The 25,570-nt window shown below is 39.3% G+C and overlaps 1 long non-coding RNA gene and 1 pseudogene across 2 annotated transcripts; one reads left to right on the top strand and one right to left on the bottom strand.

The window, feature by feature from the left end:
- Positions 1-468: 468 nt before the first annotated feature.
- On the bottom strand, positions 469-25,281 carry LOC141582168 (uncharacterized). Of its 2 annotated transcripts, XR_012515005.1 has the most exons (4): positions 24,723-25,281; positions 16,475-18,622; positions 15,800-15,879; positions 469-1,154 (listed from the first exon to the last, which is right to left on the bottom strand). It is a non-coding gene; the product is annotated as an uncharacterized LOC141582168 (long non-coding RNA). The 2 variants fall into 2 exon arrangements; XR_012515004.1 differs by having other exon boundaries at positions 15,800-18,622.
- Positions 16,548-16,684, top strand: LOC120360289 (U2 spliceosomal RNA; annotated as a pseudogene).
- Positions 25,282-25,570: the final 289 nt, after the last annotated feature.

Here is a 25,570-nt window from a genome sequence, read left to right as displayed (position 1 = left end):
GTCAAAGCTTAAGGAACCCAGATCCAGAAAGAGTTTTCTTGCTTCATCAACCCGTGACAGATGGCAAAGAGCAAGGAAGTGTACACAAGAAAGACGGGAAAGGGGCTGAATTCATTTTTTTTTATCAGAAATCCACTCCTGTGATAAGTAGCCCACTTCCACCGTAGTGACATTAATCTACCCTTGAGGGCAGAGCCCTCATGCCCAATCATCTCTTAAAAATCCCACCTCTCAACTCTGTTGCATTGGGGATTAAGTTTCCAACACATGACCTTTGGGAGACACATTCAACCATAGCAGTATCTTATTGTATGAATATACCATAAATTATAAATTTATTTTTTATTGATAGAAACTTAGACTGTTTTCAGTTTGTTTTAAATTCACAAAAATGTTTGCCAAACATTTGAGACAGTTGTCTTTGACAAATAGGCAAAGAAAAATAACCTCAAAGGAAAGTATTCAACATTAAAAAAAAAAAAAAAGACTCTAAGTGTCTAGTATATGTATTAAAAAGTTACTAAACCTCATGATTCAGGAAATATAAACTAAAGAAACCTTGATGGGATTTCATTTTTACCCATCAAATTGCTAAAAAAATCCACAGTATTGCCAGGGTAATGGGAAAAGTCACAGTTGATTTTGTACAATCCTTTTTGAAGGACAATTTGGTGGAATCTGTCAAAATTTTACATGACCATAGGCAGGAATATATATATATACACACACACACACACACACACACACACACACACGCACACACACACATTGATATTTATTGAAGTTTATAATTGGAAGAGTTACCCAACAACTCTGAATTGTTATTGTCACATCTGTAAAAAGAGAATAACAATTCTTACATTGCCAGTTTGTTATTGTTAGAGATCATGTCCTTAAAGTTCTTGGAATCGTGCCTGAGCATAGTCAGGGTTTAGTAAGAGGCAGCTATTATGATTCTCAGGAAATCCAATTTCTTCTCATCTCTGCTGGAGACATAGATTGGGTGACTTCTTTACAACATCAGACTAGGGGAAAGCAGCATGAAACTCAAGCACAGCCTTGGAGAGTCAGAAGTCTGGTCTAACCTTGCCTTTGCCGCTTGCCATTGTGGAGCCCTGGAGAAGTCATTTAACCCTATCAGGTCTTTTCTCTTTCTGTAAAATAAAGAAAGTAATACTTTATTACCATTTTGCAAGGTCATTGCAAACAGAAATAAGTCTAGGTTTATACAAATTACTTAATAAGATGGTTTTTAAAAGACTATCCAGAAAGAACCCAGACAAGTCACCTGTCAACTTCTATGAAATCACATTTGATTCTATCATGGCTATTGGGTTTTGATGTATGAATGGGAGGTGCCATAGAACTATTAGCAATAGACGTTTATTTTTTTCCTGTCCATTTCTCAGAATATTTTCCACAGTACTGGCATTCCCTAGTATGTTAAAAGACACAAAGTAAAGAAGAAAAACATTTTTTAAAAACCTTTAGGCCAAAAGGGTTTAAAAGACTTCAACAAATAAATTTAAATGGTCCTCCTTACTTTTCTTTAAGCAGACTTTTCACAATACTGTTCGATGTGGTGAATCTCTTAGGGAGATATAATATGCGCATCTTCAACTCTTACTTGACTAGAGATGCCTTTTTCATGAAACATCTCAAAGAGCTGAGTTCTGTTGAACTCAGGCAGCAAGCATCTTTCTAGAGAGATTTAGCTTTAAATTCTAACTCAAATATTTCTTCCAAAAGCCTCGTGTTGAAGAGGTAGTATTTTAGAGAATCCAACGCTACCTGAACATAAAATGTACAAAGGGTAATGTGATTGTACTGGGGCAAGATGAGATTCTTGAGCCAAATCTTAAAGGATAAATAGATATTTGCCAAGTAGACAAAATGGGACCATCTCCAGGAATAATTATTTGACATAATTTAAAGTTCAACAACATCCTCATCACTTTCTTCTAGATATTTCACAGTTGCAATCAATTGAAATTATGTGGCTAATTCAAGCCAGTAAACATTATCACATTCCAACTTATTGGAAAGAAGAGAAATTGTGAAAACACAGTCATCATCCTAAAGAAATTAATAATCTAATGATGAGAAAGGCATATAAAAATAACTCTAACAAGCAGAAAAAAAAGATGTGTGCTATTAATAAAGGTATAAAGTGTTATGGAAGCACAGAGAAAATAGTTTCACTTTGATTTATGAGAATGAGCTGGGGAGGAGGAGATAGAATCAGAGGATGCAGCTGATCATTGCCGTAAATTGCATTTATATGCAAGTGAATTATTTTTCTCACTCCAGGCCAGCAGCTGAAGCCATGACAGATGTCAAAGTAGAATGTATAAAGGCCAAATGAGGTTAGTCATATTTTATTACCCTTCAGATGACACATTTTTTCCCCCTTTACTTGCTTTTACTAAGACTCCATTGACAGGCAGGACTCACAGAGAAAACAGTATGGGAAGGACAAACTTTCTCATTGATATTTGGAATTTAAGATTAGTGAAAAGGAAGAGTTAGAGTTGCTTTAGAGTTCCCCATTCCAGTTTACGGGTGGGAAGGAAAGGATTCTCTTTATGAATCTCACTTAATGTATCCAATTTTTAGGGGGTTTTATCATTTACAAATTTGATTACTCAGCAAGAACTTATTGCTACCTTCCTTGGCTTAGGAACTAAACAGAGTCTTGAAGGATTGGTACGAGATGGGATTTAGTCTGACCATCTCAGTTTATAGAGAGAAAACTGTGGTTCAAAGACAGGTCAAAGACAGATAAAGGATTTGACAGAGTACTGCCTTTAGACCCAAGAAAGAGAGGGAAGAGGTCTTTTGTTGATTCAAGGGCTCCACTATGGCCCTCTACTGTGTTCCCCTGGGAGTGGAGAATTTACAAGGGCAGAGGAGAAGTACTCAGCTGGAACCTCTGCCCCAATACCTTTTATCTAGACCAAGCCATGAGTACCGGGAGCCCTGGATTTCTTGCCCCAGTGGTCCAAATTCTGCCTTCAGGGCCTACATAAGTTTCTTCAAAGTGTCTGCCCTTCTGAGAGTGGATGTTGCTATGGATATGCATACCCCTAGGCCCAAAAGGTGGCCAGTAGGTAGCTGTTTGCAACAGGTGGGTATCTGCTTGGACTTGTGATCTGGGTATCCACCTGTAATCCCTCAAGACCCCTTGTGGCCCATGGAGAAGAAAGGGAGACAGGCTTCAAGGTGGGGTGTAATGGCTGGCTTACCCTACACTGTCATATTTCAAGGTAGTTTTCTGAGGAGTAGAAGAATTTTAAATGCAATTCTGAATTATCAAGATAGGATGATAGAACATATTCTGTTTAATAGTTTGTTGGCTTGATTTTAAAAAAGTTTTTGGTCTCAGGACCCCTTTATACTCTTAAACATTATTGAAGACTCCCAAGGGCTTTTATATATGTGAGTAATATCTATTTATATTTGCCACATTAAAAAGTACAATTAAAAATTTTAAATGCTTATAATTTATTTATTTAAAAAGCAATTAAGAACTTAAAGTTGATATAAATGACATATTCTTATGAAAGATACTATATTTTTCAAAACAAAAAAGTTAGAGAGTGGTACTGTTCTACATTTTTGCAACTTTGTCACCTGATTTAAAGAACGTCAGTGGATTTTCCTGTTCTGCATTCAATCTGTTGTGATAAGTGGTCTTAATTGACGTATTTGAAGAAAATTTGGCTTCACACAGATACACAGTTGGGAAAAGAAGAAGTGTTTTTATAGCCTTTTTAGATAATTGTGTATATTCTTTTTTCCTTCCACACCAAAATTGACAAATAGTAATTCCTTAAAGATATTTCCCAATGTAAATTCTGAAACCATATCAAAGAACTTCTATTACTTGTTACATTATACACTAATTAGTCTTTTGGTAAATATTGGTTCACTGAGTCATACAGATCTCTCAAACATTGACATATTTCCTTACACAATGTTTCTTAAACCACTTTATTGAGGTATGATTGACATGTAAAAAGTGACACATATTTAAAGTGTACAACTTGATAAATATGCACCCATGAAACTATCACCACAATCTATGACATAAACCTACCCATCACCTCTAAAGTTTCTCCCACCCTTTTATTTATTATTAATATTTGCATACATGTGATAAGAACACAACATGAGATCCACCATCAGCATCTTTTAAGTATAAGATATAATATTGTTAAGTATTGGCAGTATATTATACAGTAGATGTCTAGGATTTATTCAAAGAAGTAAGAAACTTCTTACTCTTTGACTAATACTCTCCTATTTTTCCTTTCCTCTCTCTCCTGGCAACCACCATTCTACTTTCTGCTTTTGTGAGTTTGAGTATTTTAGATTCTTTGTGTAAGCGGCATCAGGTAGTATTTGTTCTTCTGTATCTGGCTTATTCCACGTAACATAATATCCTCCAGGTTCATCCAACTTGCTACAAATGGCAGGATTTTTTTTTTTAAGCCGAATAATATTCTATGGGTATAGTATATTTTCTTTATCCATTATTCTATCAGTGAACAATTGGTTGATTCCATATCTTGTCTGTTGTTAATAATGCTGCAATGAACACAAGAATGAAGCTATATCTTTGAGCTTCTGATTTCAATTCCTTTTGATATATGCCCAGAAGTGGGATTACTGGATCATATAGTAGTTCTGTGTTTAAATTTTTAAGGAACCTTTGTATCATATTGCTTTCCATATGACTGGGCTAATTTACATTTCCACCAACAGTGTATACAGATTCCTTTTCTCCACATCCTCATGAACATTTGCTATCTTTTGGTTTTTGATAATAATCATTCTACAAAGTGTGAGGGGATACCTCACTGTAGTTTCCAATTGCATTTCCCTGATGACTAGTGATGTTTAACACCTTTTAATATACCTGTTAACCATTTCTATGTCCTCTGTGGAGAGTGTCTATTCAGTTAGTTTTGTCGATTTTTAAATTGGGTTATTATTAATATTATTTTGCTATTGAGTTGTATGAGATTCTTATATAGTTTGGATATTAACCCTTTATTGGATATATGGTTTGCAAATATTTTCTGTTGTTCCATAAATTGTCTTTTTCTATTGTTTATTTCTTTCCTCTGCCATGCAGAAGCTTTTCAGTTTGATGTAACTTGTCTATTTTTGCTTTTGTTGCTTTTGCTTTTGGTGTCATATCCAAGAAATCATTGCCAAGACCATCAGGAAGGCTTTTTTCCCTATGTTTTCTTTTTGGAGTTTTATAGTTTCAGGTCTTATGTTTAAGTCTTTAATCCGTCTTGAATTCATTTTTGTTTACATTGTAAGATTGTAAAATAAGTGTTCAATTTTATTTTTTTCATGTGGATACAATTTTCCCAGTACCATTTATTGAAGAGACTACTCTTTTTCCATTGCATATTCTTGGCACTCTTGTCAGAGCTCGTGACTATATATGTGTAGGTTAGTTTATTTCTGGGCTCCTTATTCTATTCCACTGGTATATTTGCCTCTTTTTATGTCTGTATCATACTGCTTTGATTACTGTTGATTTGCAATTGGCATTGAAATAAGAAAGTATGATGCCTTCAGCTTTGTTCTTGCTCAAAATGGCTTTGGCTATATAGGGTCTTTGGTAGTTCCTAAAATCCTATTAATTTTACGATTGTTTTTTCTATTTCTGTAAAAACTAGCATTGGGATTTTGATAGAGATTGCATTAAATCTGTAGATCACTTTAAGTAGTATGGACATTTTAATAATATTAATTTATTCAATCCATGAACACAGGATATCTTTGCATGTATTTGTGTCTGCTTTAATGTCTTCCATCACTGTTTTTTAGTTTTCAGTGTATAAGTCTTTCATGTCTATAGTTAAATTTATTTCTAAGTATTTATTATTTTTGATGCTATTATAAATGAAATTATTTTCTTAATTTCCTTTTTTGGATAATTCATTGTTAGGTTGTACAGTATTTTAAAAATCCGTTAAGTGTTAAGTACCAACACTGAAGAAAAAAACATCCAGTAACATCACCACTCATCTCATCAAAAAAGTTACTTTTTTGATGTATAGGGAAGCTGTCAAGCTCATGGTAACAGATATGAGTTTTCTAAAATTTTATTTTTACTTACAGGTCCAATTTTATCTTAGGCAACAAATATTGTCATTTGTTTTCTTTGAAGTGATACGTTCATTTAGTTCATATTCGCAAAAATTTCAACAAGATACTTAAGTCTGAATTGCTATAGTTTGTCTGTCAGTCATTTTTTCAGGTAAACCTGTTTCATAAAAAAGGAAGATAAGGAGTAGGTCACCCCATGACTCAAGCAATTACACAAGTGCTTTTCCTCCAGATGACATTGTATTTTAGTTTGCAGCAAAGTGCTTTATGAAAAGTTTCCATTTCATCTCACAGTATATTTAAAAGGTCTTACAGAATATTTTAAAGACAGGAACTCAAAGATTAAGATTTCATAAAATTAATAATCTTACTATTTACTGTTTTTGCCAAGGAACTTTTTTTAGAGAAACCTGCTTTTTCTTTCTTGTTTTCTGTGAGTAAAAGATATGACTACAAGAACAATTTGGTGCCTCAATACATTTGGTGCAAAGGTATCAGCAATTTTATACCATATTTCTTCTTAAGCAGCAGTTTAAGTGTCAACAGAGTTCAAAAGGACTCAGGGACCCCTAGGAGTCTGTGGACCAGAAGCTGATTAGGCACATAATATGTGTGCTGCCATTTGTATCTTCACCCTAAGCTGTCAAAATAAGTGTTAGGGTTTAAGCTTGTTGCCAAAGGTGACATATAGAAAGTCAAAATCAACACATACAATATAATTAAATATACATATTTTTATCAATGTATGTATTGTATGCATTAGTAAACTATATATGTACACATATATTGTATGAACACATACAATGTAATTAAATAATAAGGATGTACTTTGTCATCATATTGGTTATAAGCACAGCTGAATTTAAAGAATAGCAGACACCTGCCAAGATGGCCGAATAGGAACAGCTCCGGGAGCAATTCCCAGTGAGAGCGACACAGAAGGCAGTGATCTTTGAATTTCCGACCAAGGTACCAGGTTCATCTCAATGGGACTGGTTGGACAGTGGGTGTAGCCCAGGGAGGGCAAACCGAGGCAGGGTGGGCCGCTGCCTCACCTGGGAAGTATAACAGGTGGGAGGCAGTCCCTCCTACCCAGTGGAGGCCATCAGGGACGTCCAGCCTCTCTGGAGCTCGGGATCCAATGCTGCTGCCCTTCTCCTGCAGTTTCTTCAGCTCACAGACCAGGAGATTCCCGCATGCCGACAGGTGCCTCGGGTTTCCAGGGCAAATCTGGGCAGCAGATTCAGCCAGCACTGCAAGTTCCCAGCACAAATCTGAGCAGCCGTTTTGGCTGGCGCCTGCAGGGCCTGCTAGACAGTCGCCCATACACCTGATAGAAAGGGGGCTAAAGGCGGGGAGCAGGTGATCTGGCTCTGGGGGTCCCACCCCGATGGAGACCAGCAAACTGAATCCCACTGGCTTGGGATTTTCACAGCCAGCACAGCAGTTTGAGCTTGACTCTGGACGGTTGAGCTCTGTGGGGGAAGGATTGAAGAGACTGCTCTTTTTCCATTGTGTTTACACGGGTAAGGTTAGAGATGCCTAACGTTCTAAAGCATAAATCCTGAAGGTGAACAAGGAACAAATTCTTCTCTTTCTTTCTTTCTTTCTTTCTTTTCTTTTCTTTTCTTTTCTTTTCTTTTCTTTCTCTTTTTCTTTCTTTCTCTCTCTGTCTACTTTCCTTCCTTCCTTCTTTTTCTTTCTCTTTCTCCTTCCTTCTTTCCTTCCTTCCTTCCCTCCCTCCCTCCCTCCCCTCCTCCTCCTCCTCCTCCTTCTCCTCCTCCTCCTTCTTCTTCTCTCTCTCTCTCTTTCTTCTTTTTTGTCTTTGTTTTTGATGGAGACCCCCTCTGTTGCCCAGGTTGGAGTGCAATCTTGGCTCACTACAACCTCTTCACCCCAGATTCAAGCAGTTCTCCTGCCTCAGTCTCCAAGTAGCTGGGATTACAGGCACACACCACCATGCCTGGCTGATTTTTGTGTTTTCAGTAGTGAGAGTGGAGGTCAGGGGATGGGGCGTGGGGGGTTGCCGTGTTGCCCAGGCTGGTCTCAAACTCTTGACCTCAGGTAATCAGCCATCCTCGGCCTCCGAAAATACTGGGATTACAGGTGTGAGCCACCATGCCCAGTCCATGTTTCTTAGCCAGCTGTATCTGATAGACTAATCCTGTAGACTAATCTGCTACTCTACTCTTACCTCATGATCTAAATGGTTAACCATTCTCTGACAACACATGCAGTTTAATACCTTCTGCCTTTCTGTGGCATGCATCCCCTCTGAAATATTTTTCTATTCAGGTTACACATTTGGAAACATCTGACTATTTTAGAACTCAGTGTAAGAGTCACATCCTTGGAGGCAAATTACTGACCATCATCTGAGCCCTCAACTGTTTCAAACTGGTGCATGCACTGCTGGGGCACCTTGTTAATTTGCTTGACTTTTTGCCCCACTAGACTGTGGTCTCATTGATTTGAATAGGATATCTGACTGGTCTTTGTAATCCCAGTGGTAGGGTAAGTACTCAGCAACATATTAAAAAGTAAATAAATAGTAGTTCTTTTCTGATTTTCATCAGAAAAGGCTAAAGGCTAAAGGGCCATCACAATGTCTAAAGGGCATGGAGGAGAAGATGGAAAACAAAGTTAGAAGACTTCTTAATGTTGCCAAATTTCCCATGTGTGTGCCCTTTATTGCAAAGGGGAAGATAGAGGTTTCAGTCCTGGAGCCATGTGAAAATGGAGGATTGCCTTGGCCCTTTGATACTTACCAGTAAACTGAATGGATTAAGAATTTGTTATAACTTCATCTTTCAAAGCACAGTTCACTTTGCTCAGCGAACACTTAATATTGAGGCATTCTTATATGGATGGGGTCAGATCTGAGGACTGGGGAGGGATAGTAGATATTGACATATATGGGGGATATGCCTGATGGTCCAGGTTGATTTTGTAAAGTGAGATGTCAACTTCCCCTTAAGAAAGTTAATAAATTGTACAAAGAATTAGTGATTAATTACATGGAATAAATGAGGTGGGAGTATATTGAGGACATTAATGAAAGATAAATACCATGTTGCTAACTACCATCAAATTCCAGGTTAGAACAGAAGTCAAACGCTAAAGAATCAATTTTGCATGACACTGTTAAGTGTTAGTCCTAATATTTAGATAGGGAAACAGGCTTAGAAGAGTAAGGGGACTTGTTAAAGGTCACGTGGTAAATTCATGGCAGCTCCCACACAGCCCAAATTCTTAGACCAGAGTCCACTCCAATGCACTTTACTGTTCCCATAGTCACTGCACTGTGCGCTCTGACTAGCTAGAGCCCCATGAGGCATGAAACAAACTACAGGATGCTTCTGAGGACAACATTTGTGTTTAGATGACAGCTTTGGAAACCAAACCAGAAAACCAACAGAACACATCAACAGCGAAATTCTAAAGGCACTACCTAGTGACAATGTGTCTCTGTTGTTTCAGATAATGATGATAATAACTTCTGTTTTTAATCTCTGTTTTAAAGACTTCTGTTTTAATCTTCTGTTTTAAAGACTGCTTCTTTAGGAATAAAAACATTTTGTAGCACATTTTACATGGCTAAAAATGTCAGGCCAACAGTCCTGCAAATACAGCACCACAGTTTTTTCTATCAGAGTCAGCTTTGTAAAGTTTCACTTTCATTGGTCTGTCTTTAACATAATTTCCTTTAATTTCTCCAAGTCTTGCACAAGTTCTGTTCGTCTCATTTCACAGACTATAGCGCGAGTATAAAATTGGAGGTAGAGTGTCCTTTGAGCAGTGGTCCCAGCAAAAAGGTGTTAGTACCAGGTCAGAGAGGCTTGACCTAGTATAAGTAGGGAATTACGACCTAGTCAGTGTTGTGGGTTGAATTCTGCCCTCAAAAAAAGATATGTTTAAGTCCTAAATCCCAGCACCTTAAATGTGACCTTATTTGAAAATAGGATCTTTGCAGGTGTAATTAAATTAGATGAGATCATACCAGGTTAGGGTGATCCCTTAGTTAATATGACTGGTGTCCTTTTAAGAAGAGAGAAATGTGGACACAGACACAGAAGGAGAATGCCAGGTGACAATGGAGGCAGAGATTGGATTAACACATCTACAAGCCAAGAAATGTCAAGGATTGCTGGCAACCATCAGAATCTAGAAAAGATAAGGAAGGATCTTCCCTTACAGGCTTTGGAGACAGCCTGGTCTGGTTAACATGTTGATTTCAGATTTTTAGCATTTCTCACTCTGAGAGAATCAATTTCTGTTATCGTAAGCCACCCCGCATTTTTATGGCAGCCTTAGGAAATGAATACATCAGTCTATTCTTATGAGCAGTTATTGGTTGGGATTTGTAGCTGATCTTTAGGCTGGGATAATCATGCTTTTACTAAAAGGAAATAGAGCCAGGAGAGCAAGCTCCCTGACACCTAGAAGACAACATTGAAGCTCCACACAAAGTCCTTTAAGATGAAACTCCTATCTACCTGCTCTGCTTCTTGTCTTGCCACTCCCTTGTGTTCCAGGCCCTTGGATCATACTTCTCATACAGGCCATGCTCTTCCACACCCCCAATGCATAGCACCCAGTCTCCACTCTTCTTGGAATAGCTGACCCTTCACTTGTACACCTGAGGAGGGCTTACCTATGCTTCATGTTTCAGGTTAAGCATCACTTTTATGAAGGCACCTTCCTCTGATACCCTAGACAAATACCGTGTCCCCTGTGTGTTCACTGGAAAGTTATTACATCATCTTATGACATTTCTTATTTGTCCACTATAGTAGTGTTTCTTGTGTGTGGACACCCACAAAGGGCTCTAATGAAAGAAAAATGTTCAGATCACTCCCAGGCATAGGTTTGTGTTCTACCTGACTGAAGACCAGGCAGATGCCTTTGAGCTGAATTCCATAAGTAAAGAATACATGCAGTATTTTCCAGCTCCTGAGAATCCACAGGGCTTGTGTAAATCCATAGGTTTGTTCTCAACCTAAGTCATGCTGATATTTTGGACAGAAGAATTCTTTGTCATGGGGGCTGAGGTGTGCATTGCAAGATGATTAGCAGCGTTAGATACCAGTAGCATCCCCCTGTTGTGACAACCAAAAATGGCTCCAGACATTGCCAACTGTTGCCAGAAAAGCAGCAGTGAGACTCACTGGTTAAAATGAATAGAGAAAATTGTTAAAGAGCCATAGAGTATGCCAAAGCAAGGCAGGGGGAATGAGCTATTGTCCCTTTCATATCTTAAATATATAAGCCCTCCTTAAGTAAGGCGGTGTGGTATAATAGAAAGAATGGGCTTGGCCAGCCCTGAGTTTATACTCCAGCTCTGCTATTTAATAACCACGTGATTCTGAGATTTTGTTTAGCTTCTGTGAGTCTCAGTTTGTCATCCTTGTTATGAGGATGGACTAACATAAAATACCTGAAGTGCCTGATGAAAGGCCTGGCACATAGCAGGTGCTTGACAAATAACAATGTTTTTAAAATTATGTTGGGAGAGGACACAGGATAAAGCCCGGAGAATTAGATAGTCTCTTTGGCAGCATTCTCCTGGGATGAATAAGCAATTCAAGGAGAGAGTTCTAGATTTCCGGGACCCAGAGGATGGGGAGGGTAGCAGTGGCGCCTGATTGGGTGGGTAGGAATGCCAGGCATTAGAAATAGAAGCAAAAAACCTTTCAGAAGCCTTGGGAAACGGCAATCTGAGTCACAGGGAATTGGAACAAGCAATATCGAGATGCATTTAAATTTAATTTAAAAAGAAAAAAACAAGGCACAAGCAAATATTGTTCCTATAACATGGACTCATAACCTCCGACAAGCGTAGTTTGAGTTTGTACGTGTATCTTGGAGCCCCACATCTTTTGTCATATTTGCACTTGAGTGGGAGTTTGCCATATGGTGCCACTTGCTAAGGGGCATTGGGGGGCAGAAACTAATTAAAAATACTACCCCCACGATACCCACATATCACATACACATGCATACACATACAGACACAGACACAAACACGCACACACTCTGCTCCAGGGAGATTTGCTATATTAGGCAGAACTTGGGAGCACAAGGCACAACAATAAAACAGTAATCATTGGAAAATGACTGCATGAAACAACGTAGACTCACTGCTCTACTTACCTAATTACTCTGCCCTTGAGATATTTCTGTTTAAAGCCACTAAGCTAAGAGTGGCATTGTCATAGCAACCTGCTGTTGGATGTTGTTCGGTATCTCTGAGCAGATGAAATCACCCACAATTCTCATCAACAATGCTCTAGTGGCATAATTTCTAATAGCCTAGTGCATTTTCCCACTTGATCTTTGTATAAAGTAGAGCGGAAACTGGGTGGTCATTGTCAAAAGGTCTCTGTCGTTTCTATGTTTGCCTTTAACTGGGCTTCCAAGAGGCCACAATTCAGGTAGAAGCTGTGATTTACTGGGAGGAGCACTGGGACTGGAGTCAGAAGACCTGGACCCCAATTTTACTAGCTCAGTGATTTTCAATAATCCCCAATGTAACCTCCCTGAATCTCAGCTTCCTCCGCTGAAAAACAGGCTCAAGATAGTTTCCCATCCTCTCACTGCAATCCCAGCCCACAGCTTGCTGTGAAAGCTTCATGAGAATATGTACGCAGAAGCACATGGGCACTGGGCGAGGGCCTGGGTCAGGGTAGAGGAGGTGGCTTTTCTGAGATTTATGCCAGTTTTCTGAACCTATGACATGGCCCATCTATATTTTTTCTTTTCTTGGGATCTCTACAGATCTCTCACTTCATTTTGCTTATAAGTTTCTGTAGAAGCCATTCACTTCTTCCCTGATTATTAAGCAGATGAAAGCCTTCATACAGAATAAGATCCCCAGTTTGCTTTCTTGGATGAATAATCAAAGACTAATGCATTTCCTCTTCAAAGATCTCCAACAGCAAACTCATCTCCATTTCCTCCAAAGGAGGAATAATAGATGCATTTCCTTGATCAAAATTTGGAATCATCTTGGAAATGGAATAAACACTGAAAATGGTAAGGGGCTATTGCTACTGGTCTCTTGACACAAGCAGTCTCTCTATCTTCGAAAGTTGGAAGGGCCTGGAATACAGTAGATGCACAATAAATGCCTATTCTTTCACAGAATAGCAGTGGTTAGGGTCAGAGAGAAAAAGACAGGTGTCTAGATTAGCCAAGGGGAATGAAGTACTTGAATAAAAGTAGAGTTTGAAAAAAAAAATGACAACAAATTTCTCCCGTTGTCAACGCTTTCTCCTTTCATCACCCTTTTACCCAAAATAACACACCAGAAAGACAAGGAATAAATAAAATAAAACTGGAATTAATAACTCCTCTACCTCTGGGTTTGAATAGGATACTAACTTTGCTTCTAGAATCATGACAGGATTTAAAATTGGAACTCACGATAGCATCGATGTCCCACCGAGACATTCGAGGTTATCTGTATCACATTCTGCTCACATTCTCAATGTTCCTTCTTTCCCTCTTTTTCTCTTTGTGTCACTATTTATATACTTGTCTATTTTTGAGATTAGGAGCCGTATCTTCTTTGTCTTCAGAACAGCCATGAAACTTAGCACTGAACTTTTTAAATAGAATTAGGCCAGGAAATATAGTTAATAATAATCATGATCACATTTTTCAATTACCTGACATTTAAAATGAAAAACATTCTAGCTTCAAGACTTATTACCAAATATCTTTCTGAAATGCATTAGTCCATTTCTGCCTTAAGATGGAAAATGTGGAAAGCATAATTGAATCTCTGGTGACTCAGTGGCTTGAGGGAACATTAGCATGAATGTGAATTCTCATTTATCAGCGCAGTAGGGTCCTCAGAGGTAGGGTGAAGGGCTCAGAGATAGAGCTTGAGCCAACTATAGGCTGATTTTAGATCCTTCTCTGGGTTTTAAAAAATAGGTCTCTGATGGAAATATTTTCCCCCATGACCCTTTTCTCCCAAAAGTTGAATACTCTTTCAACAGTACAACAACAAAAAGTAAGGTATATAGAGTTCACCAAATATAGGTCTCACTTGCCCCCCTTTTCTCTTCCAGCTCAATGCAGTCATTTCTGTTTCTCTCTTGTATCCAAATAATGTAGTCGCTGTGTCACATTCTGTAACACCTGCTGAGACCTGGTAGGACAGACCTACACAGAATACCCTGAGATGTACTGTCAGTCTTTATTCATTCTACTCAGCTTCCAATTAATCTTCCTAAAACATACCTCAGTGATGCCTGCTCTATTTTCTTAGGACAGAAAAGATATTTCTTAACCGGTGAGTGCCCCAATCTGCCCCTACCCCAAACTTAGTCTTTGGAAAAGAGCTCTGCCCTAGCCATTGCAGTTCTCAGGTTTTGTGGAACAAAATCAGATGACAGATGCCTCAACTGGGTGAAGAAGGAGGAGCATGGCAAAGAAAACATCCAGGTTTTTGAGACAGCTAGGTTTCTGGAGAGCGTATAAGTGGAATAGTGGAAGAATTCAAAGTTGCTGAAGGTGTAAAGTAAGAGGATAGGCAAGAAAGGAGGACTCTAATAAATGTAGCTGTTTCTTATAAACTGGATAACGTTCAAGATTAGAATTTTCAATAATTTTTTCCTTGATTTTCTGTGGATATTTAAAAGTGGCACCAAGAGGGGCTCTGGGATTAAAGTTTTATATGTAACTATATGTGTGTATATACACACATAGTTCTATAGGTAGATACCTATCTCTATGTGTGTGTATATCTATATAGTTAGATATCTATCTTTATGTGTGTGCATGTGTGTATGTGTGTACATATATATATATATATATATATATATATATATATATATATATATATAGTTATGCTATATTTCTTGAAATCCTAGTCACATTTTAAGGACTACTTAAAATGACATATCTATGAAATCCTTCCTGTTGTTTTCTAAATGGATAGCATCTCAGTCTCTCTCTTTCTCTTGCTCCATTGAACTCTCTTAGCATTTTGTATCTTTCTTATGACCACTCACCTGATACTATTCTGTATTGTGTGTGGGGTTTTTCTTTGAGACAGAGTCTCATTCAGTCACCCAGGCTGGAGTGTGCTGGTGCAATCTCAGCTCACTGCAACTTTCGCCACCTGAGTTCAAGCAATTCTCCTGGCTCAGCCTCCAGAGTAGCTGGGATTATAGGCATGCATTATGCCTGGCTAATTTTTTTTTTTTTTTTTTTAGTAGAGACATGATTTTACCATGCTGGCCAGGATGGTCTTGAACTCCTGACCTCAGATGATCCACCTGCCTCAGCTTCCCAAAGTGCTGGGATTACAGGCATGAGCCACTGCACCTGGCCTATATTGTGTTATGTTTAACTTTACTTGCTACTTCTTCCTGTTTTAAGACTGTAAAGTGATTTAGAGGACAGATTGCAACTGCTCATCTGTGTAGTCTACACTATAAAACTATTGAATTGAATTTAGTTAAAATGGGCAAAGGTATATTTTGATACAGTGTGAGTGTTTTGCAGGCACTCTCAAACTAGCTTCTTATCTCTCATCCGCCATAAATAGTACCATCCATTCAACTGCCCGAGTTTGAAATGTAGGCTAATTTTTTGATGTCTCCTTTCTCTCAGTTCCCAAACACAATAGTTCAAAAATACAGACCGATTTTACCTGTAAAATATTTCTTTGATCCAACCAGTTTTCTCCATTTCCATTGTCATTATTCTAGTCCATGATCCACACATGTTTTCCTGCAAAGAGCCAGACACACAGAATAATTTAGGGGTTCAGGACCACATATGGGCTCTGTTATATGTTCTTCATTTTTGTTGTTATCGTTTTCACAGTTGTCTTAGTCAATTTGGGCTGCTACAACAAAGTACCATAGAATGGGTGTCTTATAAACAACCACGATTTATTTTGTACAGTTTTGGAGGCTTGGTAGTTCAAGATTGGGGTGCCAACAGGGGCGGTTCTGATGAGGACCTTCTTCTGGGTTGCAGGCTCCCAACTTCTCCTTGTATCCTTCTATGGTAGAAAGAGGGTGAAAATCCCTTCAGGGGTTTCTTTTGCAAGGGCACTAATCCCATTAATGAGGGTCCCATCATCATGACAGATGATCTCCCAAAGGCCCCTCCTCCTAATAGTGTCACACTGGAGGCTAGGGCTTCAATATAAGAATTTAGAAGAGGCAGATCACAAATATTCAGTGCATTGCAACAGCCCTTTAAAAATGAAAAATTATTCTTTGTCCTTGGGACATACAGAAACAGGCTGTAGGCTATGGTTTGCTGACCCCTGCTTTAGTCTGAACCCCCCTAGTCCCGCACCAGACCAATGCCTTACCTTCTATCTGCTCCCCTGTCTTCCATGCTACCCTGCAATTCATGTTCCAGAATGATGTTTTTAAAATGCATATCTTATTTCTCAGTCTTTTGGCTAAGATCGAGTGTAGCATCTGTTCTTACCAGATTAAAAATGCAAATCGGATCCTTTTGTCTCTCTGCTTAAAATCTTACAATGGCTTCTTACTCTTAAGGAAAGCTGAAAATCCTTAGCATAGTCAACCGGGCTCTTCATAGTTGGCTTTTTTCTTCATCTATCACTAAACCAGTCATTAATGGCTCCTTCTTTGACTCTGACATTCTCACTCTTGCCTCCTAACTTTTGAATATTATATTTCTTCCACCTGGGACACCCTTTCTCTTCCATCCTTTTGCCTACTAATGTTTACTATTCATTCAAACCTCAACACAACTGTAATGGTAATTGATGAGGTTCATTTATTATGTATTCCCATTGAGGCTTCATTACATTGGATTCTGGAGAAGCAGACCCTGAGATGATTGCTGTGCAAGCACCTGCAGGAGAAACCATAAAGAAGTACATATGAAGAGTAAGGATAGGAAAGCCCAGTGTGTTCGTCTGGATCCTCTGAGGAGCAGATGCCAAGATAGAATTAAGCAGCTGAGGATTTTATCAGGGAAATTCTTGTAAGAGTCCATTGGCAGGGGTCATCAGAACAGGCTGGGAAAGCCATAAGGCTGTGATACAGTCTGATCCCACATGAAGGAAGAAGGCATGAAGGGTGGTGGGAGCATCCTAGACTCCTGTTCAGTCTAAGGAAAATTAGCTGAGCCTGTCCAATAAGTTCTTGAGCCAAAGTCACCTGTCATAGGAATCCTGGGCCTCCTGGGAATGGGCCTGTCTTAGTGTCCCTGCCACACTCAGTCATTGGCTGGCAACGGCCTGAGGGAAGTGTGGCCTTGGCACAAACTCAGTGATGGAGTTCCGAAGCAGCAGTTGGGGCCATCAGTCAATTTTGCTCTTTATAGCTGGAGGTCTGTGAGGTGCATTCTTAATGGCCACAATATCCAGCAAGGGTTCAGTCATCAAAGGCTCATGCTCAGCCTGATCAAGAGAACTCTGTAGTGTAAATGTTGCCCCTAACTTTGTTTTCCCAGAAGGTGAAGAGGCTGGGATTTTAGACTCCAACCAATCACTGGATAAGGGCACTTAAACTCCCAGGCAACTCCCATTTTCTATGCTTGCAGGCAATGGGCTCCAGTGTCCTGAAGGCAGCCATCCAAAAGAAAGATCAGGTGCTGGCAATTAGAAGCAAAGGCACTCAGAAGCTGGGAGAGAAGCTCACAGAAACAATTCAAGGGTTTCAAAAGAATCTTGTTAGAGCACCAATAGTATCCAGTCCAACTCTGTTCCTCCCCTTTTGTTTTCAACACCTTTGAAGTAATGCGTTAATTAATGTCTGTAAAACATTACTTATACATCTATAAGCTACGTTATAATCTGCATGAGATTAGGGATTATATCTCTCTTGTTCCCTGGGCCTAACATAAAACTTAACAGTAGAAATTCAGTAACTGTTGAATTCTTCATAAAACTAGCCAGAAATCTGCTCTGATTATGCAGGCTAAATTCAAGTAATTTTGTCATTGATGGGAAAATTAATAAACTAAAAAAGACATATGAGCAAAGGCACCCTCAGCCTTACTGTGTCTCTCTAATCCTTGTGCTATCAGGTTTCCCCAGGCTTTTTTGCTCTTGAATGCTGGTAATAATTTTTGGAGTCCAGGTAATGCCGTTGGAGCTTTATTCCATTCACTGCATTCTCACTGCTTCTTGCATCCTCTTAAGGCAATCAGCAGTAAAAGAAGCTGTCACTTCCTGTATTTCCATCCACGGCCACAGTAGTTGACTCTTAATACTGATACACTAAAAGAACTGACCTTAAGAAATCACTTATCTCATTTGTTCTCCACCTCTTCAGATGTTCTTGGCTGCTGGGTCAGTTAAGGGCGTCAGAGCATGGTTGCTTCATAGTCATTCCATTATTCCCTCTGATAGTCAGTCTGCTTTATGAGGAGATGAAGAGGAACTGGATTTATAAGTCGAATAATTTCTTTTCAAGTTATATCCTGTCACTGGCTAGTTGTATGATTTGGGACAAATCATTTAACTCCTTGTAGAGGGAGGCTGCAAAAAAAAAATTAAATAAAAAGATAAGCTCCCTGTGGTATATTGTGTTACTGTTCAAAAACATCTGTTGCCCCTCTTAGGGTGCATTAGGTAATTCTTGCTTTGCTATAAAGGAATATCCAAGTCAGGGTAATTTATAAAGAATATAGAGAATCGAGGTTGAATTGGCTCACAGTTCTGCAGTTTGCACTGGAAGCATCACACCGGCATCTGCTCACTTATGGTGAGGCCTCAGAAAGTTTTTACTTAGGACAGAAGGCTACGTGACAGCAGGTGTCTCACATGGCAGTGGGGGAGCAAGAGAGAGAGAGAGAGTGGGAGGTTTCCACATTTTTAAACAACCAGATTTCATATGAACTCAGTCATCAACAAGGGAATGGTGCTAAGTCATTCGTGAGAGATCTACCCCCTTGATCCAAACATCTCCCATGAGGCCCCGTCTCCAACGCTGGGGATTACATTTCAACAGGAGATTCAGTATGGACACAGATCCAAACCATATCATAGGGGAAAGATTGTACTTACCTGCCTTTTTGACATCAAGTTTGTTCAGTGAACTATATAATGAAATATAAGCAGAACTAATGTTTGTCCCTTCTAACCAGAAGCTTTCGGGAACGATGCATATTGCACTATGCTTTCCCTTTGTCTCTGCTATGAGTAACAGCAGTGTTTCAGAGAGGCTGTTCCAACAGCCTGGACTCTGCAGCAAAGACAACAATGAACAGCACAGTCATATCTGATAAAAAAGGACATGCAACGAAGAAGAAATGAGTCTTTGTTCTTTAAGCGTACTGAGGTTTCGGGGTTGTTTGTTACTGCAGCATAAGCTAGTTTGTTCTGATTGATATGTATCTTATTTCTTAGTTTTCTCCTCTATAAAACGTATGTTAAAATAATTGTTAATCTTCAGATTTGTTCATTCAGCAACTCTTTAGCTTGATCTTACTAAATGCAGCACACGTGCTAGAAACAAGTAGGTTCCACAGGATTAAAATGGTGTCAATGTTTATAAAATAATAAAAAAAAATAATAGATAAATAATTAAAATATATGTCAGAAATTGTTCAATACCACCAGATAGGAAGTGATAAAAAATACTTTGGGAAGGAAACTCTTCCTGTAGGAGTATTGGGTATGAAGGTTGAATAGCACCACACTTGGGAAGCTGAAGTGCGGAACATTTTTCCTCCTAGGAAAAATGATTTGGGTAACAGGAAGCACAGATTATTTAAAGAGAAAAATATTTTAGAGTGTTTGTGAAGGGCGTAGAAATTCATATAGAATAGCACTTGAGTGTCATGTTTTGGGTAGTCTTAGCTAAGAAATTTGAACTTTATTTTGTAGAAACTTAGTAACTTTTTGAGATGGAGTATGATGGTAGCTTGTTACATTAATTGGAGAGAGGAAAGTTGATATGGGAGTCCATGTAGAATATTATTGTTGTCTTGTAGACTAATAGCATTTTTTTAAAGGCCAGAGAGTAAACCAGACGTAGATTTAAAAAAATTAAATAAATTGGCATAACTGTGTTCCAATAACCCTTTTGGGCTTTCAGAGAATGTCCTTGAAGGAATGGAAAACTTCCCTTCCCTCCAGAGGCTTCATTTCACTCTGTCTGCATGAAGACTTCCTTTAAAACAGGATCATTCCTGCTTAAAAGAGAAATGATGTCATCTGTTCCAAGGGAAAGGTAAAGAGAGCCTAAACTAGGGCAGCGAAGGATGGAGAGGAGGAACAGAGTGAGAAACATTGATACAGGGTGGATTTACGGGAATAAAGAACACTAACGGCAGAGCAGCTTTGAGAGGGGGAAATTATTTCAATTTTGGACATATTGAGTTTGATGTGAAAGGCAAATGAGATAATGTAGTAAAAGGTGCTTCACAAACTGAGAAGTGAAATGGAAGGGTGGTTTTAAACGGAAATGGCTGAAATAGTTTTATGACTCAACACAAACCCAGTCAACACGCCTGCAAAAACAAAGCGCATGAGCTATAGATTGTGAGACAGTCCTGTTAAATTTCTAGGTCAACATCATGGCATTATGATATTATTTTTATCGCTACTATTTCCTTTGAAATAAAGGGGAGCTGTTTCTGTAGACTGACCTAGGTGAATACATCTACTTGTTTACACATAAGTCTAGACAGAACTGCTGAAAGAGTTGCAGAGCTTTTTGCCTGCGAAGCTTTGGTGGGTGAGATACTTAGATCAGAAGTGAGGGATGAAATTTGATAAGCCCTCCTCAGCCTGGTTCTCTTTATTAGGATTTTGTTTTAGTATTTCTTTAAAACTTGACCTTTACAGAAACATATAAGGTTACTTCTTCATACCTTAATTCTCAAGTCAAGTGATAATTTTAAAAATGCAGCGTTTAAAGGTTTGTACTCGTAGGAATTCATTTACCGGGACAAACTACTGCGTGTATTTGTCAAACTTAAAGAACTGTCCTTTCCTTATTATCTAGCCTTATTTTAACTTTTTAGTTATGTTAATGCCAGTCAAGATTGAAGACTAAAGTCATTAGGTAATTCACTGACACTAGAAACACTGACTCCATCATCTTGCTTCCCTGCTAACATGCACATATGCTAACTTCCTTGCACACATGCTAACTATTGTGAGAACGAGCAAGCTCATGAGACAGGAGACTTCTAATAGCTTATTAAGGTTGGGCAGAGAAGCACAAGCTGCAACAGGTAGCACTGGATGGTGGTTAAAAACCTGGCCTCTGGAGCCAAGCAGGCTGAGCTTGCCCTGTTATTTCTTAGCTATGTAACTGTTGAACAAATCGCTTAAATTCTTTGTGCCTCAGGTTCATCACTTGGTAAATAAGAAAATAATAATACCTGGTCAGGTACAGTGGCTCACATCTGTAATCCCAGCACTTTGGGAGGCCAAGTTGGGTGGATCACTTGAGGTCAGGAGTTCGAGACTAGCCTGAGCAACATGGTGAAACCCCATCTCTACTAAAAATACAAAATTAGCCAGGCATGGTGGAGCATGCTTATAATCCCAGCTACTTCGGAGGCTGAGGCAGGAGAATTGCTTAAACCCATGGGGTAGAGGTTGCAGTGAGTGAAATGGTGCCATTGCACTCCAGCCCAGGGAACAAGAGCCAAATTCCATCTCAAAAAGAAAAACTAATCATACCTATCCTGTCAGGTAGTTAAGAAGGTAACACCTTATATATGTATGCTCTATAAAGACTAGCTATTATTATGAGTTGCTGAGAGCAACAGAGTAATGTAAACCTAAAGGATGGGCCCAGGGTTGAAATGTCAGAGAAGAATGGCCAAGTTGCCAAAATTCAGAAGAATGGCCAAGTTGTCTCTGCATGGGCAGAGGCATGGTGGAGGCTGTGTCCAGGTTCACATACTGCATTAAGTGTGAGAAACCCTGGACTATGAACCAAGAAAATGCAAAAGCAAGAAGTGATGGAGGAAATGAGACCCCATAATGAAGATACTGAGAGGAGAGGTTTGTTCTAGAGTGAAGCTTTTCACACCAGTACTTCTTCTGAAGACCCAGCTCTTTTCTCTCTCAGGGGCTTCTTCATCTCTCATAGAGTCCATAGCTTTTAAGGGCCAACATTTGAAGTCAGCCTGGTTCTCCCCTTTGAGCTGGATAGAACATTTTAGAGCACCACCTAAAGAGAAAGCTTAAAAAAAAAAAAAGGAGCCTTGAAGAGGAAAAAAATGTTGACATTCAATCTAACTTTTTCATTTTACTAGCCAGTGCTAAATAGAATGCAGGTTTTCTGTTTTTCAGTCAGGCACCATCATTTCCTAATTGTTATAAACTGTATTATTGTTGTTGTTATTGTTATTATTTGCCATAAGTTTTCCATATCCTTCTAGTATAACAAAAACACAATTCACAAGCATTATAAAACCCATGGTGTCTAGCTATTTAAAAAATTAGGTAGTGCACACTTGTCCCAGCTACTGGGGAGACTGAGGAGGGAGGATCACGTGAGCACAGGAGGACAAGGTTACTGGGAGCTGTGATTGTGCCACTGCACACTCCAGCTTGGGTGACAGGGCAAGACCCTGTCTCCAAAATTTTTGTTTAAAAACTAAACTGAATATATTATCGAGATTCCAGAGAAAGCTACATGTAAAAGGGTGATATGCCTCAGATTAGCTACCCAGGGAGGTGGCACGCCAACTTAAGTGGTGCCACCACTACTAAAAATGCCCCAAACCAATCAGAACTGAGAACCTCCGAGGATCTTAGCATTGTGGAAAAGTGGCATAAAACACTTAAAGAATTCGCAGTTGTGTTGGAATGGGAAGGCCTGGAAATATAAACCAACCCGTGTATTGTCTAAATTGGTAGAGATTACAATTGCCAAAAAGAAAAAGTTGATGTTTAGCCTGAGTGTTCAGAGTAGGCTTACAGAAGAAGCTCTTAAACTGGGCTTCAGGGGATTCGTTGATGCTTTGGAAGCTGGGGAGGTGGGAGAGTAGGAGGGGCACAAGAAGTCATGTTGGTGTGCTCAGCTCAAGTCTCCATTCTGTTTCCTTTTCCTCTTTTCAGTGTCTTGTCCCCTTACTCTACCTTCTATGTGTATTTGTTAGATTAATATCTCAAGAATGAGGACCTTTGTCAGACACATGGAAGATGTTCAACCTAAATGTTTGTTGAACTGAACTTTACTGTCAAATATATCATGATCAGATTTAAAGAGGAGTGAAACAGAGGTCAGGCCCAAACACCGTACTCCCAGAGCGCATAAGAGGTAGCAGTTGCTTACCACTGGGGACAGAGGAAAGGAGAGCTTGATAGCAGGGTATCATGAGAAGGACATTTCAGGTTGATGGCATAGAGCAGGGGAAATACACAAATGTGTGGGGACCATTCAGGGGTCTGGGATGACTACAGAGTAGAACATAGTGAAGAAAAGAGTGGAAAGGAAAGATGAAAAGTCAGAGTGGGGTTGAATTATCAAAGTACCAGAATGTTATCCTCAGGAACCTAGATTTCAAAATGTGAGGGCAAATGAAAGTCCAGGGCACGTTAGAAAACGAGAGGTCTGAAAGTTTACCCTAATTTATCAAGACTTCCTAGAGGATCTAGAATTGGAATCCAGGTCTGCGTCTCTGTCAAGTTCAAGCACTTTTCATGACACCATACTGTTTCTTTCCACCCGCGCAATGCAAATGAACTCTTATGAAACTGCTGTTTCTATCTTGGGCTAAGTGCTGCAGAAAAAAGATTTAATCTTTGGGATAAAGATATTTTGGGTTTTCTCCTACTTCTTGGGAAAAAGAATTATTTTCCCCCTAGCTAAATAAGTGTGGTATTGTTCTTCCCAGGAAATCAGGGATGCATGACCTGCTGCTGTCAAATGTCAGGGTTAGAGTTCTTGATTAATTGCATATGCCCACAAAGCTTGGTGCAGAGCATAATACACATTTCCCAAAAGTAAGACATACTTGGGAAATCCCCATTTATCTTCCTGGTACACAGCATCCTCCAGCCCCATATGTTTCCTTTTAGTCGTAAAAATCAATAACTGAAATCTCATTGATGTCTAGCCCATTGTAGTAAACAATAAAGGAGGGAGGCTTCTAACAGCTGAGAGGAAATTGTAATCTGAAGTGGTGCAAGCATAGCCTGGGGCTGAGCCTTGGCAGTGGAGAAGCAGTACCCCATGTAAAATCTGGTAGAAGTAAAGGATGCAACTCCTGCCACAATGACTTGTTTCCTTGTATTTGACATGGTCAGTGCTTGAGAAATGTTTTGTTTTGTTCTCCCTGAGCAAAGGCTGGAAAAAAATTGAAATTTACCTGGAGACCACACATAATTCACATCCTGCTGTGCGGCTTAATGTCCCCCCGGTAGGAAACCGTTCTTCTAAAGCCTGTTGTCAAAGTCAACAATACCTTCCAGATGTTAGCATTTTACAGTTTAAGGAACTTTTTTACCTTACCTCACTTGATTCTCACAACAATTTTGTTCATATTTTTATTGTCCTATCACCTTTCAGATGGACTATTCTAATAGCCTTCAAACTTTATGCCAGTTTCTCTCATATCCAGTCTGTTCTTTTACTGTGCCTCTCAACTTTTCTTTCTAGAACACCAACCTGATTGGCTTAAGTACTTGAGCTTCCTCTTCTCTCCCATCAACTGCAGAGTAAATTTTGGTCTTCAGAGTCACAAGAAACATACTTTAGTTCTCAGCGCATCCGTGTATCTTCGTTTATCTCTCCTTCTCCCGAAAAGCCGCAGTAGGAGTGAAAACATGTGATACATTTTCTCTTCCATCATAAGGGTCACAACCAACACTCCTATATCAAAAGACAAGTTAAAAGTGTAAACAATTTATTTAATCAAATAAGAGATTAAAGTGTAATCAATTATTTAATCAAATAAGAGAAAAGTGTAAACAATTTATTTAATCAAAGTTTTACATGACATGGGAGTCTTCAAAAATGAAGACCCAAAGACCCAGGAGAAACTGTCTGTTTTTATGCAGGGGGTGGGGAGGTTGGGGAGGGATAACATTGGGAGAAATGCCAGATATAGGTGACGGGGGTTGGAGGCAGCAAACCACCTTGCTATGTATGTACCTATGTAACAATCTTGCGTGATCTGCGCATGTACCCCAGAACCTAAAGTACAATAATAACAAATAAATAAATATTTTTGGCCAGGCATGGTGGCTCCCACCTGTAATCCTAGCACTTTGGGAGGCCAAGATGGGCAGATCCCCTGAGGTCAGGAGTTCAAGACCAGCCTGACCAACATGGTGAAACCCCATCTCTATTAAAAAATACAAAAATTAGCTGGGAATGGTGGTAGATGTCTGTAGTCCCAGCTACTCGGGAGGTCAAGGCAGGAGAATTGCTTAAATCTGGGAGGTGGAGGTTGCAGTGAGTCAAGATCATGCCACTGAACTCCAGCCAGGGTGACAGAGGGTGACTCCATCTTG

This window comes from Saimiri boliviensis, chromosome 19 (genome assembly GCF_048565385.1).
Source record: "Saimiri boliviensis isolate mSaiBol1 chromosome 19, mSaiBol1.pri, whole genome shotgun sequence".
Classification (NCBI taxonomy): Eukaryota; Metazoa; Chordata; class Mammalia; order Primates; family Cebidae; genus Saimiri; species Saimiri boliviensis.
The sequence above is the reverse complement of the archived record's forward strand: the minus strand, read 5'-3'. Positions and strand labels throughout refer to the sequence as shown.